Raw genomic sequence first — 20,483 nt, 5'->3', positions numbered from 1 at the left:
CTATATGAAAAACAATTTGACACCTTACTGCCTCTTGGAATTAGTAGTATCCTTTTAACCTTACTCTAAAACATTTTCCATGTAATTTATTTACTACCAATTTATTTTTTTGGTCTCAGTCACTCTATTAAGGAAAACCTGCCTGTTTTATCAAAGGAGTAGAGTAAATTTCTCACAGCCCCGTGGCAAAAATCTCTTTTACAATTTGGTCACTAGCTCTGATTCCTTCATGACAAGTCACATTTGTTTTAGCCTTTAAAAATAAAGAAAGAAAGGAAAAGCAAAAACCGAGGTAAAGAGGAAGGGTGAGATGAGGAGGAAAGAAGTCCAAAGCTTATATTATCCTAGTCTACTACCATGATTTACTTCTTATTTCAAAAAGAGTTTAGCCGGTAAACTATCTAGTAGCATGCATACGTGCATGCATGTATACATACAAACAGACAAATAAATGGTTTGAACAACAAACATTTCACAATAAGAAACAAATAGGAAGAAAATGTTTAGAATCACAGTAAATCCTTGTGGAATAAGTAAAAACTTCTTATCCTGCAGTCAAACCAACTCCAAAGTTAGAAAAATGACTGGCCAAAATCACTCAAAGTTGTGAGATTTTTGTCCTTTTCTTCAGAAACTAAAACATGTAGTTTTCACCCAAATATAAAATAGTAATAACCTCCTCCATTTTAAAGTGAACTTTAAAAATTACACTAATTTGAGAGTTTAATTACTATGATTATGATAAAAGCTATACAGTTTAAATAACTGTCTCATATTTCTACTTTAGGCTTCTAGATTGATCTTGACTTTCTACACATCTTATTCGGAAAAGTGTGAACTTTTCACTGTAGCATGTATTTTGCCTCATTCTGTACTGTGCTTGTTTTTCTGCACTTTTCTCATTATAGATTTAACATACTATGGCCTGTTGCCTAGGAATGGGTATAACTAATTCAGTGCTCAGAAGGAGTCATGTGCATGGTACCAATTAATATAAATAATATATCGGAGGAATTGACTACATTTAAAGGATGCCTCTACTAAAGCGACTTACTCTAAAGATGTTTTAATGGAGGGATGATGGCACTTGAGATACTGATCTAAAGAACCTCTTCAGGTGGATCCACCACAAACCCCACTATAACGAAAAAAATGTAAAATAAAACCAAGCCCTTACACTTAGATCAAGCACAGCATTCAAAATGGATTTCATAAACATTATATTACTTAACAATCATTTTAAAGACAGCAAAATAGTGACTCAGAGTTTAAGTGACTTGTCCAAAGCAACAGATAATTAAAGATGTAAGTCTGAAATCCATGATTTTTTTTTCATTGAACTCAGCAGTTACAAAATAATTGAGCTCATTTTGAAGCAGCAAATCACTTTTTATTTGAAAGGTGGAGTAAGGAGTTAAAGTCCTATTTTTACCTTGTATAAATGTAAATTGCAGTGATGTTTATTAATTCGCCATTCATAAGAAACCTCACAATATTCAGTGCAATTATCTGCTATGAGCACATAAATCAAAGTTTTTTCAGTTGTGGTGATAGATTCATTTTCGATCTTCTTACTCTGTAGCAGACATTTTGATTGATCAATAAAGCATTTGACACCAATTCTTTGCCCAAACACATTTACACAATCATAAACTCTTAAAGATATCCTTGTGAATTAGCTCTAGGATTTATCATTTGATAAAGGGCCAATCTTTTACTTCTTGACTTTGCTATTTCCCGTCTAGACAACTATAGAATGGTATTTTGGGGGATAACTGTGCAGTTCTTTCCATTTTGTTTTCAAACTTTACAAAATGATGCAGTTGCTTTTCAGCACCATTAACTTTCTGGAGTAAAAGTTTTCTCTAATGATTACAAATATCCATGAGGCAGTCTTATTCATTCTTTTCCCTGACCCCTATCCCTAGCTCCCTTATCCTTCTCTGCCAGGATATGTTGCTATATATTTCAGATTCTTTCCACAATTTACACTAAGTTTTTGGTGATATGTGTATTAAGGAGCAAACAGATTAGTGTCAAATATCTGAAACCAGAATATTTGCGGGGGGTGTATCATATTTTCTCCAGTGATATAAAAATTGTCACATCCTCTAATTCTAGTAAATCCTCTAATTCTATGAAATAATACATTATACTAGATGTTTGTGCTCCCTTTTAAAAAGATTTAAAAGTGTAGTAGTATATTCATATGAAAGAACTTTTTAGAAAATTAGATCATAGTAACATTAAAAACAAAAAATACTTCATTGTACTAAAAAGTCAGGAATGGTCTGATACCATTATAAGAATCAGTACCATGGACCAGGAAAGAGTAATTTCCTAGATTTGGGTGGTGTCAGAGCATAACTCTAGATAGAAGTTGGTTATCTACTTGTAAAATACTTCCTTTTAGAACTGTATAAATTTAGATATGTTAGGAAGGAGCGATGATGTTTAAATACATGGATAGTTTTGAATATATGAATAGCTTCTTGGGGGGCATATCTATCATGCTCCTCACAGAGATATTTAAGCTTTGTTCTATTCAGTTCTACCTTGGCTACTTATAAGTAAATGAAACATATATTTCTGATATGGACTGGTTAATAAACATTCTTCTTTTATAGTTAAACTTGATTTTAGTCCTATAATAAGAGAATTTAATTTCTCTTATGAGAACTCTGTCATGTATACAAATTTTTTCTCAGTCTTACATTATAAAAGAATATCAAAGAAAAAACATGTAAGATTTTAATAAAACTTTATATAAAATGTTGGTTGCTTTAGCATAAATGTTACCTGATGATAAAAGAATAGTACTCCATTCTACCAAGGCTAAAAGTAGATTAAAATGCAATTAAAAGAGAGGACTGGGGCTGGCGGCGTGAACACAGCCTGAAGGGGTTAGCGCACCTCAGCTAGCCGGGAGGGAGTCCGGGGAAAAAGTCTGCAGCTGCCGAAGAGGCAAGAGACTTTTTCTTCCCTCTGTGTTTCCTGGTGCGCAAGGAGAGGGGATTCAGAGCACCGCCTAAACGAACTCCAGAAACTGGCACGAGCCGCAGCTATCAGCGCGGACCCCACAGCAACAGGGGCGCAGAGGGAAAAACGGACAGACTCCCGCACAGAGGCTTGGCGCCGAGCAGCGCTCACCAGCCCGAGAGGCTTGTCTGCTCACCCGCTGGGGCGAGAGGGGCTGGGAGCTGAGGCTCGGCTTCGGTCGGATCGCAGGGAGAGGACTGGGGCTGGCGGCGTGAACACAGCCTGAAGGGGTTGGCGCACCACAGCTGGCTGGGAGGGAGACCGGGAAAAGGTCTGCAGCTGCCGAAGAGGCAAGAGACTTTTTCTTGCTTCTTTGTTTTGCTGCGCACAAGGAGAGGGGATTCAGAGCGCCGCCTAAACGAACTCCAGAGAAGGGCGCGAGCCGCGGCGATCAGTGTGGACCCCAGAGACGGGCGTGAGACGCTGGGGCTGCTGCTGCCGCCTCCAAAAAGCCTGTGTGTGAGCACAGGTCACTCTCCACACCGCCCCTCCCGGTAGCCTGTGCAGCCCGCCACTGCCAGGGTCCCGGGATCCGGGGACAACATCCCCGGGAGAACGCACTGCGCGCCTCAGGCTGGTGCAACGTCACGCTGGCATCTGCCGCCGCAGGCTCGCCCCGCCCCCTCTGTACCCCTCCCTCCCCGCGGCCTGGGTGAGCCAGAGCCCCCGAAGCAGCTGCTCCTTTAACCGCGTCCTGTCTGGGCGGGGAAAAGACGCCCTCAGGCGACCTACACACAGAGGCGGGTCCAAATCCAAAGCTGAACCCCAGGAGCTGTGCGAACAGGGAAGAGAAGGGGAAATCTCTCCCAGCAGCCTCAGAAGCAGCGGATTAAAACTCCACAAACAACTTGATGTGCCTGCATCTGTTGAATACCTGAATAGACAACGAATCAGCCCAAATTCAGGAGGTGGACTTTGGGAGCAGGAGATATTAATTTTTCCCCTTTTCCTTTTTTTTGTGAGTGTATATGTATATGCTTATGGGTGAGATTTTGTCTGTATAGCTTTGCTTTACAATAGCTTTATTTTACTTCACTATATTATAGACTCTTTCTTTCTTTCTTTCTATTTTTTCTCCCTTTTACTCTGAGCCGTGTGGACGAAAGGCTCTTGGTGCTCCAGCCAGGCATCAGGGCCGTGCCTCTGAGGTGGGAGAGCCAACTTCAGGACACTGGTCCACAAGAGACCTCCCAGCTCCATGTAATACCAAACGGCAAAAATCTTCCAGAGATCTCCATCTCAACATCAAGACCCAGCTTCACTCAACGACCAGCAAGCTACAGTGCTGGACACCCTATGCCAAACAACTAGCTAGACAGGAACACAACCCCATCCATTAGCAGAGAGGCTGCCCAAAATCATAATAAAGCCACAGACACCCCAAAATACACCACCAGACGTGGACGTGCCCACTAGAAAGACAAGATCTAGCCTCATCCACCAGAACTCAGGCACTAGTTCCCTCCACCAGGAAGCCTACACAACCCACTGAACCAACCTTAGCCACTGGGGACAGATACCAAAAACAACGGGAACTACGAACCTGCAGCCTGTGAAAAGGAGACCCCAAACACAGTAAGATAGGCAAAATGAGACGACAGAAAAACACACAGCAGATGAAGGAGCAGGGTCAAAACACACTGGACTTAACAAATGAAGAGGAAATAGGTAGTCTACCTGAAAAAGAATTCAGAATAATGATAGTAAGGATGATCCAAAATCTGGGAAATAGAATAGACAAAATGCAAGAAACATTTAACAAGGATGTAGAAGAACTAAAGAGGAACCAAGCAATGATGAAAAACACAATAAATGAAATTAAAAATACTCTAGATGGGATCAATAGTAGAATAACTGAGGCAGAAGAAAGGATAAGTGACCTGGAAGATAAAATGGTGGAAATAACTACTACAGAGCAGGATAAAGAAAAAAGAATGAAAAGAAGTGAGGACAGTCTCAGGGACCTCTGGGACAACACTAAACGCTCCAACATTCGAATTATAGGGGTACCAGAGGAAGAAGAGAAAAAGAAAGGGACTGAGAAAATTTTTGAAGAGATTATAGTTGAAAACTTCCCTAATATGGGAAAGGAAATAGTTAATCAAGTCCTGGAAGCACAGAGAGTCCCATACAGGATAAACCCAAGGAGGAACACGCCAAGACACATATTAATCAAACTGTCAAAAATTAAATATAAGGAAAACATATTAAAGGCAGCAAGGGAAAAAAAACAAATAACACACAAGGGAATCCCCATAAGGTTAACATCTGATCTATCGGCAGAAACTCTGCAAGCCAGAAGGGAGTGGCAGGATATGCTTAAAGTGATGAAGGAGAAAAACCTACAACCAAGATTACTCTACCCAGCAAGGATCTCATTCAGATTCGATGGAGAAATTAAAACCTTTACAGACAAGCAAAAGCTGAGAGAGTTCAGCACCACCATACCAGCTTTACAACAAATGCTAAAGGAACTTCTCTAGGCAAGAAACACAAGAGAAGGAAAACACCTACAATAACAAACCCAATACATTTAAGAAAATGGGAATAGGAACATACATATTGATAATTACCTTGAATGTAAATGGATTAAATGCTCCCACCAAAAGACACAGGCTGGCTGAATGGATACAAAAACAAGACCCATATATATGCTGTCTACAAGAGACCCACTTCAGACCTAGAGACACATACAGACTGAAAGTGAGGGGATGGAAAAAGATATTCCATGCAAATGGAAATCAAAAGAAAGCTGGAGTAGCAATTCTCATATCAGACAAAATAGACTTGAAAATAAAGACTATTACAAGAGACAAAGAAGGACACTATATAATGATCAAGGGATCGATCCAAGAGGAAGGCATAACAATTGTAAATATTTATGCACCCAACATAGGAGCACCTCAATACATAAGGCAAATACTAACAGCCATAAAAGGGGAAATTGACAGCAACACAATCATAGTAGGGGACTTTAACACCCCACTTTCACCAATGGAAAGATCATCCAAAATGAAAATAAATAAGGAAACACAAGCTTTAAATGATACATTAAACAATATGGACTTAATTGATATTTATAGGACATTCCACCCAAAAACAACAGAATACACATTTTTCTCAAGTGCTCATGGAACATTCTCCAGGATACATCATATCTTGGGGCACAAATCAAGCCTTGGTAAATTTAAGAAAATTGAAATCGTATCAAGTATCTTTTCCGACCACAACGCTATGAGACTAGATATCAATTACAGGAAAAGATCTGTAAAAAATACAAACACATGGAGGCTACACAATACATTACTTAATAACGAAGTGATTACTGAAGAAATCAAAGGGGAAATCAAAAAATACCTAGAAACAAATGACAACGGAGACACGACGACCCAAAACCTATGGGACGCAGCAAAAGCAGTGCTAAGAGGGAGGTTTATAGCAATACAAGCCTACCTCAAGAAACAGGAAACATCTCGAATAAACAACCTAACATTGCACCTAAAGCAATTAGAGAAAGAAGAACAAAAAAACCCCAAAGCCAGCAGAAGGAAAGAAATTATAAAGATCAGGTCAGAAATAAATGAAAAAGAAAGGAAGGAAACAATAGCAAAAATCAATGAAACTAAAAGCTGGTTCTTTGAGAAGATAAACAAAATTGATAAACCATTAGCCAGACTCATCAAGAGAAAAAGGGAGAAGACTCAGATCAATAGAATTAGAAATGAAAAAGGAGAAGTAACCACTGACACTGCAGAAATACAAAAGATCATGAGAGATTACTACAAGCAACTCTATGCCAATAAAACGGACAACCTGGAAGAAATGGACAGATTCTTAGAAATGCACAAACTGCCGAGACTGAACCAGGAAGAAATAGAAAATATGAACAGACCAATCACAAGCACTGAAATTGAAACTGTGATTAAAAACCTTCCAACAAACAAAAGCCCAGGACCAGATGGCTTCACAGGTGAATTCTATCAAACATTTAGAGAAGAGCTAACACCTATCCTTCTCAAACTCTTCCAAAATATTGCAGAGGGAGGAACACTCCCAAACTCATTCTACGAGGCCACCATCACCCTGATACCAAAACCAGACAAAGATGTCACAAAGAAAGAAAACTACAGGCCAATATCACTGATGGACATAGATGCAAAAATCCTCAACAAAATACTAGCAAACAGAATCCAACAGCACATTAAAAGGATCATACACCATGATCAAGTGGGGTTTATCCCAGGAATGCAAGGATTCTTCAATATATGCAAATCAATCAACGTGATACACCATATTAACAAATTGAAGGAGAAAAACCATATGATCATCTCAATAGATGCAGAGAAAGCTTTCGACAAAATTCAACACCCATTTATGATAAAAGCCCTGCAGAAAGTAGGCATAGAGGGAACTTTCCTCAACATAATAAAGGCCATATATGACAAACCCACAGCCAACATTGTCCTCAATGGTGAAAAACTGAAACCATTTCCACTAAGATCAGGAACAAGACAAGGTTGCCCACTCTCACCACTATTATTCAACATAGTTTTGGAAGTGTTAGTCACAGCAATCAGAGAAGACAAAGAAATAAAAGGAATCCAAATCGGAAAAGAAGAAGTAAAGCTGTCACTATTTGCAGATGACATGATACTATACATAGAGAATCCTAAAGATGCTACCAGAAAACTCCTAGAGCTAATCAATGAATTTGGTAAAGTAGCAGGATACAAAATTAATGCACAGAAATCTCTTGCATTTCTATACACTAATGACGAAAAATCTGAAAGTGAAATTAAGAAAACACTCCCATTTACCATTGCAACAAAAAGAATAAAATATCTAGGAATAAACCTACCAAAGGAGACAAAAGACCTGTATGCAGAAAATTATAAGACACTGATGAAAGAAATTAAAGATGATACAAATAGATGGAGAGATATACCATGTTCCTGGATTGGAAGAATCAACATTGTGAAAATGACTCTACTACCCAAAGCAATCTACAGATTCAATGCAATCCCTATCAAACTACCACTGGCATTTTTCACAGAACTAGAACAAAAAATTTCACAATTTGTATGGAAACACAAAAGACCCCGAATAGCCAAAGCAATCTTGAGAACGAAAAATGGAGCTGGAGGAATCAGGCTCCCTGACTTCAGACTATATTACAAAGCTTCAGTAATCAAGACAGTTTGGTACTGGCACAAAAACAGAAATACAGATCAATGGAACAGGATAGAAAGCCCAGAGATAAACCCACACACATATGGTCAACTTATCTTTGATAAAGGAGGCAAGCATATACAGTGGAGAAAAGACAGCCTCTTCAATAAGTGGTGCTGGGAAAATTGGACAGGTACATGTAAAAGTATGAAATTAGAACACTCCCTGACACCATGCACAAAAATAAACTCAAAATGGATTAAAGACCTAAGTGTAAGGGCAGACACTATCAAACTCTTAGAGGTAAACATAGGCAGAACACTCTATGACATACATCACAGCAAGATTCTTTTTGACCCAGCTCCCAGAGAAATGGAAATAAGAACACAAATAAACAAATGGGACCTAATGAAACTTAAAAGCTTTTGCACAGCAAAGGAAACCATAAACAAGACCAAAAGACAACCCTCAGAATGGGAGAAAATATTTGCAAATGAAGCAACTGGCAAAGGATTAATCGCCAAGATTTACAAGCAGCTCATGCAGCTCAATAACAAAAAAACGAACAACCCAATCCAAAAATGGGCAGAAGATCTAAATAGACATTTCTCCAAAGAAGATATACAGATGGCCTACAGACACATGAAAGAATGCTCAACATCATTAATCATTAGAGAAATGCAAATCAAAACTACAATGAGATATCATCTCACACCGGTCAGAATGGCCATCATCAAAAAATCTAGAAACAATAATTGCTGGAGAGGGTGTGGAGGAAAGGGAACACTCTTGCACTGTTGGTGGGAATGTAAATTGATACAGCCACTATGGAGAACACTATGGAGGTTCCTTAAAAAACTACAAATAGAACTACCATATGACCCAGCAATCCCACTACTGGGCATATACCCTGAGAAAACCATAGGTCAAAAAGAGTCATGTACCAAAATGTTCATTGCAGCTCTATTTACAATAGCCAGGACATGGAAGCAACCTAAATGTCCATCGACAGATGAATGGATAAAGAAGATGTGGCACATATATACAATGGAATATTACTCAGCCATAAAAAGAAATGAAATGGAGGTATTTGTAATGAGGTGGATGGAGTTAGAGTCTGTCATACAGAGTGAAGTAAGTCAGAAAGAGAAAAACAAATACAGTATGCTAACACATATATACGGAATCTAAGGGAAAAAAAAAAAAAAAAAAAGGCCATGAAGAACCTAGTGGCAAGACGGGAATAAAGACACAGACCTACTAGAGAATGGACTTGAGGATATGGGGAGGGGGTGGGGTGAGACGTGACAGGGTAAGAGAGTGTCATGGACATATATACACTACCAAATGTAAAATAGATAACTAGTGGGAAGCAGCCGCATAGCACAGGGAGATCAGCTCGGTGCTTTGTGACCACCTAGAGGGGTGGGATGGGGAGGGTGGGAGGGAGGGAGATGCAAGAGGGAAGAGAAATGGGAACATATTGTATATGTATAACTGATTCACTTTGTTATAAAGCAGAAGCTAACACACTATTGTAAGGCAATTATACTTCAATAAAGATGTTTAAAAAAAAATGCAATTAAAAGAGAACTGTGAATATATATTTTTTGGAATGGCAACTGCCCCATGAACTGACTGTCCCACAGTTCTGTATTGTAATGTTTGCTAAAGCAACTACTTTGGATGGTATTATTCATGTTATCTACGGAATGCTAATTATGTTGGGTTTTTTTAAATAATCAATTTTATTTATTTATTTATTTTTGGTTGCCTTGGGTCTTCATTGTTGTGTGCAGGCTTTCTCTAGCTGCTTCGAGTGGGAGCTACTCACTGCAGTGGTTTCTCTTGTTGCGGAGCTGGGCTCCAGGCACGCAGGCTTCAGTAGTTGTGGCACATGGGCTTAGTTGCTCCATGGCACGTGGGACCAGGGCTCGAACCTGTGTCCCCTGCATTGGCAGGTGGATTCTATACCACTGCACCACCAGGGAAGTCCCACTAATTACGTTTTAAAGAGAAAATCAATTAAATGTAGTTTATACATCATTATTCTCATTTTGTATTTTTTTTTAAAAATTAAGTGTATATAATTCAGGTTTTGCTATTACCTATTTTTAAAAAAACATATTTTGACACTAATAAATAAACTGATTTTAAATTGCAATTAAAATAGATTATAAGTAATATATATGTATGTATATATGTGTGTATATATATATAAATTTACTACTTTCTAAAACATTACCTCATAAGGCTCTAATTAAATTAATTAAATGGGAAACGTATATATTTGTATTTGATTATACAGATAAGTGTTAAGCCCAACTTTCTAGGACATTAAAAATGTAACCTTTGTATAGTGAATTTCCATTGGATAAATTAAAATCTTTGGCAATTTTTCAAAATAGAATTTTTAAATGAAGAGACATATTTCTCATTTTCAGATAGCTGTGTTAATATTTCCCATTTTTAAGAAAATAAGTTTGATTGAGTCTCTGATATACATCCTTTTAATGAGGAAATAAGAGCCTCCACATTATAAATAGAGATTCTAGTTACATCCAATTGGACTTACTAAATTAGCAAACACAATTCACCCATGTCCATAATATATAAAAGACTAGAAACTTGAATGAATGACTAACAGAAGCAGTGAGTAATCAGCTTAGGCAAAGTGTTGTGATATTTCCCTTTCTTGCTGTGGTTACGATCTCAATACAAATGAGAAGTCCTCCAGAAGCATTTCCTGCTACTGACTCCACTGTTACAAGCTTTCTAAACAGCAGAAACTCACTAGGCCACCTCTGGGGCTACCAGGCCAGAGCATATTGAGATAAATTTTGAGCAAGCTTGACATGCATCTCCATAGTCTGGGGAATATTAATGAACAAAGCATCTGGTGTTAAATATCTTCTGGGTCCACAGGACTGGGTAAGGAGAAAGCAGTACAAGCATCCTGCACACTCATAAGCAACATCTGGCAAAGATGTAGAGTTACCCATTGGCCTAGTGAAAATGCTGCACAAGTGGCCAGGCTCAAACCATCCTGACAGCACCCTATACAAGAGGGTGCCCTGTTGGGGAAAAGGATTCCAGCAATGTAACTCTATGGAGTGTACTTCCAGAAAGTGGGAAAGTGAATGGGACTATGACATATGCAGGTACCCACAGGAGCCTTAGAAGTACCCATTAATACAACCAAAGAAAGAATTCACATTTGCCTAACACAGAGTGCTCAGATGATATAAAACCAATCACAGAAGATATCTTCCCATCTTCTCTCAAAATACACTGGAGGAGGAAATGTGACCCAGAAGCAAAGGGTGAGAAGTAGAGAAGAAAGAGAAAAAGACCATGTTTGCCTTCCCACTACCAGTTCCCAAGCCAAGTGAGGTCACAGCTTCATTGGTAAGTGGGGAAAAGCTTTGTGTTGTGTTATTTAAGTTTTAAATTAAACTGGATCGGAATTTTTAATACCAAAAGGAGTCAGTATCTAAAAATGAGACTTGTTCTTACCACCGAAATTTACAGCAAAAGATTCCAACAATTGAACTTTGTAGCAAAAGATTCCAGGCAAACTAGGGAGTACCAGAAATGTTTTAAAGCACTAGTTTGGAGGAGGGGGAAAAAAAGCCACTTTCTTATCTGTAACTTCACTGGATCCAATCCTTTTATTAAAGGGGTTAAATGCATGTCATCTCTCCTCCAGAAGCTCACAGTCCAATGAAGACTTAGTTGTACGGTTGTTTCAATGTAATGCGAGATGTGAAAAGAAGCACATGCATTCATTAATAGGAGGGGCACCCCATCTAGTGAGCTTCTGAAAGACACTGGTACCTGAAGTGTGAATCTATTAGCTATGTAACACATGTCAGAGATGGAGTAATGGGTTGTATGAGTATTCTAGCCAGAGGGAGTTCTTTTCAGGAAGATTCCTATGTGAGGGAAAATGGGACATTCTGAGGAATTCAGTCCAGTGTGAATATGCCTCTCTGGAGGAACATCTTCCTTCACCTCAAAATGTTTTGTGGAGAGACGTGTGAGAAACCTAAGTGGGTAAGAAGGACCATTAGAAACTAATTCAAAAGACCTGCTTTATTTTGTTTATTTTTCATCTCTGCAAAAATATTTGCTAACCACGGGTAGGAAAATCAATTAATAGATCTCAGAAGCCCTTCGGCAGAGACCAGCCAAGGCTCAAAAAGAGGTACAAACCGCAAGTAAAAAGAAACTTGAGGGGCAGCTAAGAAGTTCACTGGGGCTTCCCTCGTGGCGCCGTGGTTGAGCATCTGCCTGCCAATGCAGGGGACACCGGTTCGAGCCCCGGTCTGGGAAGATCCCACATGCCTCAGAGCAACTGGGCCCGTGAACCACAACTACTGAGCCTGCGCGTCTGGAGCCCGTGCTCCGCAACAAGAGAGGCCGCGACAGTGAGAGGCCCGCGCACCGCGATGAAGAGTGGCCCCCTGCTTGCCGCAACTAGAGAAAGTCCTCACACAGAAACGAAGACCCAACACAGCCAAAAAATAAATCAATTAATTAATTAAAAAAAAAAAAAGAAGTTCACTTACTGGATCCAGTGGAAACACCGCATCCTCACTGGCACCATCAGGGAAGTCCAACTGTGTGGGCCGAGCCAGCTCTTCCTTCTCAGGCTCCCCCTGCCAGCATCTTGTTTCTCCCCTTCAGGTGTCGCTCCACCTCTGAGGCGCTATTTTCTTAGGCTGGTGAGGCGGCGGGCAAGGAAACCTTCCAGGCCCTCACACCTTAACACTTCCTCTTCCGGCGGGTGTTCGCCGGCACCTGATGCCTCTCCGGGTTGTTCTGGAGCACCTTCTCGGTATGCCTGTAGGCCTTAGCCACTAGCAGTTTTGCTTCATGGTCCATTATCTGCTGGAGGCCCTGGCTGAAGAGGCACCGTTAACTGTGAGGCCCTCCGGCGCCTCGGGGAAGGAGATGGGCTGGATGCTCGGTGCCACACCAAACTGCTTCCCCCTGGAGTGGGCGGTGCGGGTGACCTTCCTCAGGGTGTCCTGTGCCTGGGAAGGGACCTTGTTGAAGGAGATGGTCCCCGACGACATGCGGTCGCCTAGGGCCTTGCACACCCTCTCCACCAGCGGCTCCATGGTGAAAAGGGGATGGTCTCTCACAAGCATCGGAGCCAAGCCCAGTGCGGCGTTTGTCTGTGGCGCGATGGAGCCTTTCACCACAGCCTCCGTGTGCTCCAGCGACCAGCCAAACAAAGCACGGCCTAACTCGTGAAACGCAACCCACTTCCTGTCATCCTCTGAGAGGATACTGCTCTTCTGGGCAGCGCGAGAGGGAAAACTCGAGGTTGGCCGCTCGGTCTTCCTGCAGTTCTCGCGAGGCTTCGCTACAGAGCCCGGCGACACCCGCACAGCTGAGCCCTGCCTTCAGCTGACAGGCAGTGTAGGTGAACGCTGCCGGCCCGAGTCAGCGCCGGCCTTTTCAGGTGCCGCTTGAAAACCTCCTGCCTTTCCCGCAGCGTGGGAAGGTCGATGAAGGCTTGGTGAAGTCGGCCTGGCCTCAGCAGAGCGTTGTCAAAAACGTCAGTTCAGTTGGTGGACACCAGGTCTGTGACGTGGTCGGTGGCGCACGGTCCAACCATTTTCACAGAAGCTGGTTCAGAGTCCGCCCCTCCTCCGTGTTGCAGGAGCCGGACCTGGTGGTGGGGCGCTGCTTGCCCACGGAGTCAGTCTCCTCAATGTACGCGACTCCCTCCGGGGCAGGGCGTGGGCTTCCTTGAAGAGGCTCCACAAATGCGCAGGGCCGAGACCTCCACAGACTCCGGACCGGCCAGCGCCAAGGAAGGCACGGCCTATGTCACTACCGCCTTGGCCAGCGGCGTCTTCCCACAGCCCGGGCAAACAGCAGCGCACCCTTCAGAACTTTGGCACCGAGCTGAAGGAAGCATTCCGGGCTCTTCAGGTAATCACAAACCCTGTGACTGCATGCCCACCAAGTCTTTTGAGGCTGACTCTTTTCCGCACCTTGTTGCCCACAATCATGAAACGAGGCATTTTAAGCTGATTAAAAACACTTGAATCCTGCTTCCTTCCCCGTCTCTCCAGTCAAATGGAAACAACGCACAGCCAAGCCCAGCGCTGATTTCCCCAAGGCGGAGGGGGCATTCCCTAAGAAGCCGTAGGAAACTGGGGGTCCGGGCCTTGCCTTCCGTGTTCAGCTTCTCTTCAGCCTCCAGAGTTTCTCTTTTAAACTGTCCATATCTGCACCTGCATTCAGTACACCCAGGCCAGCCGAGGTCGCCGAACACTACAGCTCTGGGTGCAGGCCGACTCCCACCACATCCTCCCGGGCACCAGGTGGACCCGTGGGGCCTCGCCCGTGGCCAGCGCCTCGTAGACAAAGTCGGTCCCGGAATGTTGGCCCCGCAGGTGCTGAGGAGTGCAGCGGCTGCGCCGCCACAGCGACGGGGACAAGGTACAGGTGGTCCTCCCTCCCCTTGCGCCTCCTCTTCCTCTCCTTGGTCTTCAGGGCTCCTCCTCTTGGATTTAGCAGTGGCCTTAGTTTCTGCTTCATCCTTGAGGTGTTAAGTTAGTAAGTGCCATCTAAAAGTTTGTAGAGTCTGACAGGATTCTGGACCAGGTGCTGTGTCAGCAGCCATCCGCAGATCCCGTCAGGGGTCAGGGTGAGCTGACGCCCTTGCCAGCTCTGCGGGGGCTCGGCCTCCAACGCGGGGGGAGACCCGCCCAGGCCTGCAGAGGCCTGTGAAGCACGTTTGTCTCCTCACCGACCCGCGCAGCCACCTGGGCCCGGTGCCCTGGCTGAGGGCACACTCCCCCTCCCCCACCCCACCCCCGCCCGCCTTTTTTTTTTTTTTTTTTTTAATTTTAGACTTTAACCACTTCACCTTTGAAGGGGAAGCTATTTTGCATGGAAATTATGTTCCATCAGGCTTCTCCCTTAGAGCACTCCTCAAAACATCATAAAATGTGGTATACTTGTTGTTCTAATGAATCTTCAAGCCTCACTACCTTTCCAACCAAATAGTTGTCTCTGAGCTTGCCTCTTAGAGAAATTCTGGAGCCGCTCTGTAAATATCAATATTATCAACCTTCAAATTGTATATACATATAGATTTAGAGTATACTAATACGAATTTCATTTCATTGACTCCTACTGTTTTTGCATTTTTTTGAAGATTATTTCTTAGTTTCATTGTTTTAATGGAAGTACAGTGCAATGAAAACAACTTGATAAACTTGTAGAAATGATTTAAATTAATAAAAGCCTGTTACATGTTTACTAAGAGACCCAAACACTAGATGTTCAGCCTTCCTATTTCTATGTAAGATGTTAATTAATAGCAGCTACTGCTTTTGCATCCATCCCAAGGCTTATGAATAACAAGCCTTACCTCATTTTGTTTAGCATATGATGCATGGCTTTTGACTCTTCTCTAGGGATTTATTTGACTCACATTGTACAAGTTTTAGAAACACTACTGAAGATTTAGATTGAGTGAATACCCAAGGGCCTAGGTAAACCAATATCTAGATTGAGTTGTTATTTAAGTACTATTTAACAAAATTACACTTGCATCACCTGGGAATATTTTGAAGTGGCAGTTTGATGTAGAGGACAGCTACTGTAGTGCTACTCACTTTAATTTATTCAAAGGGAAATCAAGTCATAAGAGGAAAAAAGTCTCTATATTCAGATAACCATCACTGCTAACTGGTGATACATGGTCGTTCTTTCCTAGGCAGGGTTATTGATTTGGAAAGGACAGTTCTTTTGTTGCTATATAAGAAAATGAAACTATCAGGGTTATATGTGTGTTTTTACCACATTTGTAAATTCCATAAGAAAGGATTGGGCCATTGCATTTTATTCAGAGGTAAAAAGAGAAGGTAAATTTTTCTGCAGAGTATACATGTTTTATCCAAAATTGTACTTTCAAAATATGTACAGATTTTAAAATACTAACTGTGATCAGGTCATTATCTAATTACTAGCACTTTTAATTTTTAAAAATATAATTACCTAATTTTTCATTTAAGCTGTCACATAGTGGGGAAATGCTGAACAGGATGTGTTTTTCTCTTGGAACACTCTAGGAATGATCTGCTTGTACCTTTTTATAACTGTTCTTTTGCAAAGACTGATTAGAATTAAAAAAAAATACATATTTTACCCGCTGAAAAAAGTGGCCGACTATGCTAGTCACATTTAAATATAATTTACCATTAAAAGAAAGCATTTTGTAATCCCAAATTATTGGGAAAAATGTTTAAATAAATTTATAAAAATTTACATTTAAGAAAGACTCAATTCCCAGAATATCATTCATGAAATGTTCAGTAAAGCAGCTAATGGCTTTATCATAAATACATTAATAATCTGTACCCAGTAACTACCCATGGTGAATGTTAGACATTCTAGTAGAAAACATGAATAATATGAAACATTGATTTCAAATTTCCAAAGGTCTAAGAATGAATAGTGTTAGTATTTCTTTGGGATTTTTCAAAAATAAGTTGGAGTTCAAATAAGTTCTTCTCTGGCTGCAAGCATCAAATAAAATTGTATATAAGATTGTATAAGATGATAAGATTAAAATATCTAGTATGTAGTTTTCCTACTCTTAAAGATATTCTTAATTTTTTAATTGCCAGTTCTGCTTAGTTGTAGTTGATTTTTTAAGCATGAATAGTTTTTAGTAATATTAATTTGACATCTCATAGGCTTATTATTTAAAATACATTTTTTTCCCTAGAGCTATAACATGAACAACTTAAGAAAATAAGTAAAATGCATGTTTTATAATAGAATGTATTTCAAGTTGTAGCTTCTTGTAGTGGAAAAAGAGTGCACACTGTTTTCTATGATTGTACCAGTTTACATCCCCACCAATGATCTACAAGTGTTCCATTTCTCCACACTTTAGGTACGTAGACTTCTGATCTCAAATTTCCAATACCTTATCGTATCTCTATCTATACTATTTTTAGACCCCCCTCCTTAGTTTTATATTTTCATCCTCTCTTTAAATTGTATTTTTCCAGTGAACTTTTGTCATCCTTTCATTTATTCCCATCCTTTTCCCGCATACCATAGATTTTCACATCTCCCATTTGGAATTAACCATTTCCATTTTTTTCCCCAGTTTGTTAAGTATACTGTTTGTGGTTCTAATGTTTTTTTCAACAAACGTGTTAAAGTGAATATAAAAATCCATATCTTCAAGTTGCTCTTATTTTAGTCTCAATGGATTTGGGGAATTTTTTTGGTAACAAAACCATAATTTTTATAATCAAACATGACATTTCTAATTAATGAAGTGTCTGAAATGAGCAATTTGTTTAAAGGAGTTTGTCCTAGGCCTTTTTTTTTCTGATTTATTTTATTGAAGTACAGTTGATTTACAACATCCTATGCCTGTTTTGGTAAGAGAAATGTATTACTAACTTTAAAAATTTCCTTATATAGGTGCAACAGGAATAGAACTACCATAAGTTAATATCATTCTGTATCATGAATATCTGACTAATTTCTTACTTAATTTTCTGGATCAATTTAAGGACAACCTGAGATTGATTAAAAAAATATTTTTACATGTAAAAAAAGGCAGATCAAATATCTTTTCTTATTTTACTAGTACATTATTAATTTGATTTCTATTTTGCATAAATATAATAGTATCTTAATTCATTTGTTCAGTCTCTGATTTCCTCCCAATGTTGGTGAAAGGAGCCATGTTCCAGTGTGTCAGTAATATACACAAGTTTAGCAGAGATATTTATCTCTAAGAACTATGTATGACAGGATATGCCAAGTAATTTGGCAAGGGTGGCCACTGGGCCTTACAGTGTAGATCTGAAAAGTTTATTTCTTTAGGATGATAAAAGAGCAAGCCAGAATGAGAGGCTATGGGAAAAGATTAGGAGGAATTTAGAGCAATAGTATGGATTGAGCATCTACTCTGTGTAAAGGACTTCCTAGTTGTTGTGGAGGAGGGCTCCAAAAAAAAAAAAAAAAAAAGAATAAGATTGCTTCTCCCATCTTGAAAGTGATCTAGAGCTGCTTGAGAATAAGAAGCAACAGTAAAAGGGAAAACATCAACAACATAAATTATACTTTTCTTAAGTGCTCTATTCTTTCAGGTGCAATTCCTATAATGGCAACAAATGACTTGCCAATAATACAGTGAAAGAAGCGTCAAAAGTCACTCTACTAACTATTCATCCTCAGTCTCTCTTTCCAAAAAGAGAGGGCTGCTCTTCTGTAGGATCTAGAGTTTAAAACTATGTCCCTAAATTTGAGTATTGCCAGGTATTCTCATTCTGTTCTCATTCTCCAACGATATAGACAGTTAAAATGTATTTCTAGAAAAAGCTGGTCAGGGATTCACATACATGTACTTTAAGAAAAAGTACTATTTTGGAGACCATTAAAGGTGTGAATCAGTAATGGAGATATAAAAAGTTGGAATTATTTTAAATGTGATAAATTACTTTAAATGTTCTTTAGGCATTTTAGTGAAATTTTACTTATACAATTACAGGATGAAAGGTCATGAAAGGGTTGATATATCAACATAAATAACACACACTCTTTGCTCTTAAGTAGCTAACAGTCTAGTAAGAAAGACACCTGCATTACTAAATATAATGCACATGTGATGTGTTCAGTTGTAGTGGCCAAGCCATTAAGTCTAGTGGAGTGCAGGAGAAGGATTCCTAGTGGATGACACATTTAGAGTTACTTGAATTTCATACAGGGTGTGTGTGTGGCAGTAAGAAAGATAACCCAAAACTCAAGAGAGGATGGTAAGAATGAATGTAAAGTGTGATAGCCCATAGTCAGGAAGGCCCCTTTAAAGGATACTGCAAATGAAAATAATGTGAACTCATTATTTGAACTCTTGATGTGTTTCCAAATTATTAGAGCAAGGTCCTTTTAAGTTACTTAAGGAAAATTGAAATCTAACTTTTGAGAGTCTCATTGTAGCATGCTGTCCACCATTCTGTATTCCTCAGACCCATGTGATTTCACAGATCTTAGAGGCGAATGTTACAGTTATTTTGTTCTCATTTATGTAAACTATGTTAACCACACAGCAATGCATATTTATACTAGTCTGTTTCCTGCCACACAAATCCGCTCTGTTCTCTTTCCTCTACCCCCACCGCTGACATACAGATGTACATGGCTACACACACACATATACACTAAAGAAAGATTTATGTTTCTGCTTGATGACTAGCTATTAAACACAGTCTTTGGTTATGGGAAGATCACTAAAACATACACAGGTAGAACATATTTATATAAAGAGAAGCAATATCAAGTTCAGGAAGTAAATGCTAGAAACTAGCCATCAAATAGGATTAGCTTAGCTTCACTAGAGATTTTTCCTTCATATATTAAGCTTTCTTTCCTTCTGTGAAGATTATTATTTTGCACTCCAAACATCCAGAGCTAACTGAGCAAAATAACCTCCTTGTCTAGACATTGCCTAATAGACCATGGGGAAGGGGGTGGGAGGATGTGGAAGGTTTACAACAGGAGAAATATCTGTACAATCAGTTAAATATCTGCATGATGTGAGTTTTCAGAATAAAAGTATTGCTTGGACTTGACGTGTACTTCTTATGGAAGAGGATTGATTGACTAGAAAGAGTATATTCAAAACAGAGCACATGACACTTAAAAAACTTTATTTATGAAAGTAGTGCATTCTTAATTTTGGAGAGACTTGAGTAATTTAGTATGATTAAGTAAGCAGTAGGCACATAAGATAGTGGATTTACAGAAAAGAAAAAAGAAAACAGGTGCTGCCTTGCTCTGTTATTGTATGTGCACACCAAGTAGAATATAATAGAATTTGCAAGGGTGACAGAGGTTCACCAAAACTACTTAATTTTCTTGTCCGTGTTGTTCCAAAACTCTTAATGTGATCAAAAGGATTTTGTGAATACAGCAGGACTTGTATATACCTCATTGGATTTTAAATTCCCATGACAAGCCCCTTTGTTCTCTTGTGAGTGTCCCTGCCCTTGACAACCATAACATAAGACTATAACTACTTTCATATTCTATGCATTTTCCACACTTTTTGTCATCTCTATGACATAAAAGTGTATAATAATTAACGCTTGGATAGGCATAGCATCCCCTCTCTGATTTCAACACAAGAGAATTGTCTACTAGATTAACTGGAGGACTTTTGTCCTGGAAAACTCTGGTTAAAAAGTGAGGTGTAGTAGTGTGAGAAACAAAGACCCCAT

General features: G+C 39.9%; 1 pseudogene; it reads right to left on the bottom strand.

The window, feature by feature from the left end:
* Positions 1–12,893: 12,893 nt before the first annotated feature.
* LOC102999371 (paraplegin-like) lies at positions 12,894–16,614 on the bottom strand (annotated as a pseudogene).
* Positions 16,615–20,483: the final 3,869 nt, after the last annotated feature.

This window comes from Balaenoptera acutorostrata, chromosome 7 (assembly GCF_949987535.1).
Source record: "Balaenoptera acutorostrata chromosome 7, mBalAcu1.1, whole genome shotgun sequence".
NCBI classification, from domain to species: domain Eukaryota; kingdom Metazoa; phylum Chordata; class Mammalia; order Artiodactyla; family Balaenopteridae; genus Balaenoptera; species Balaenoptera acutorostrata.
The sequence above is the reverse complement of the archived record's forward strand: the minus strand, read 5'-3'. Positions and strand labels throughout refer to the sequence as shown.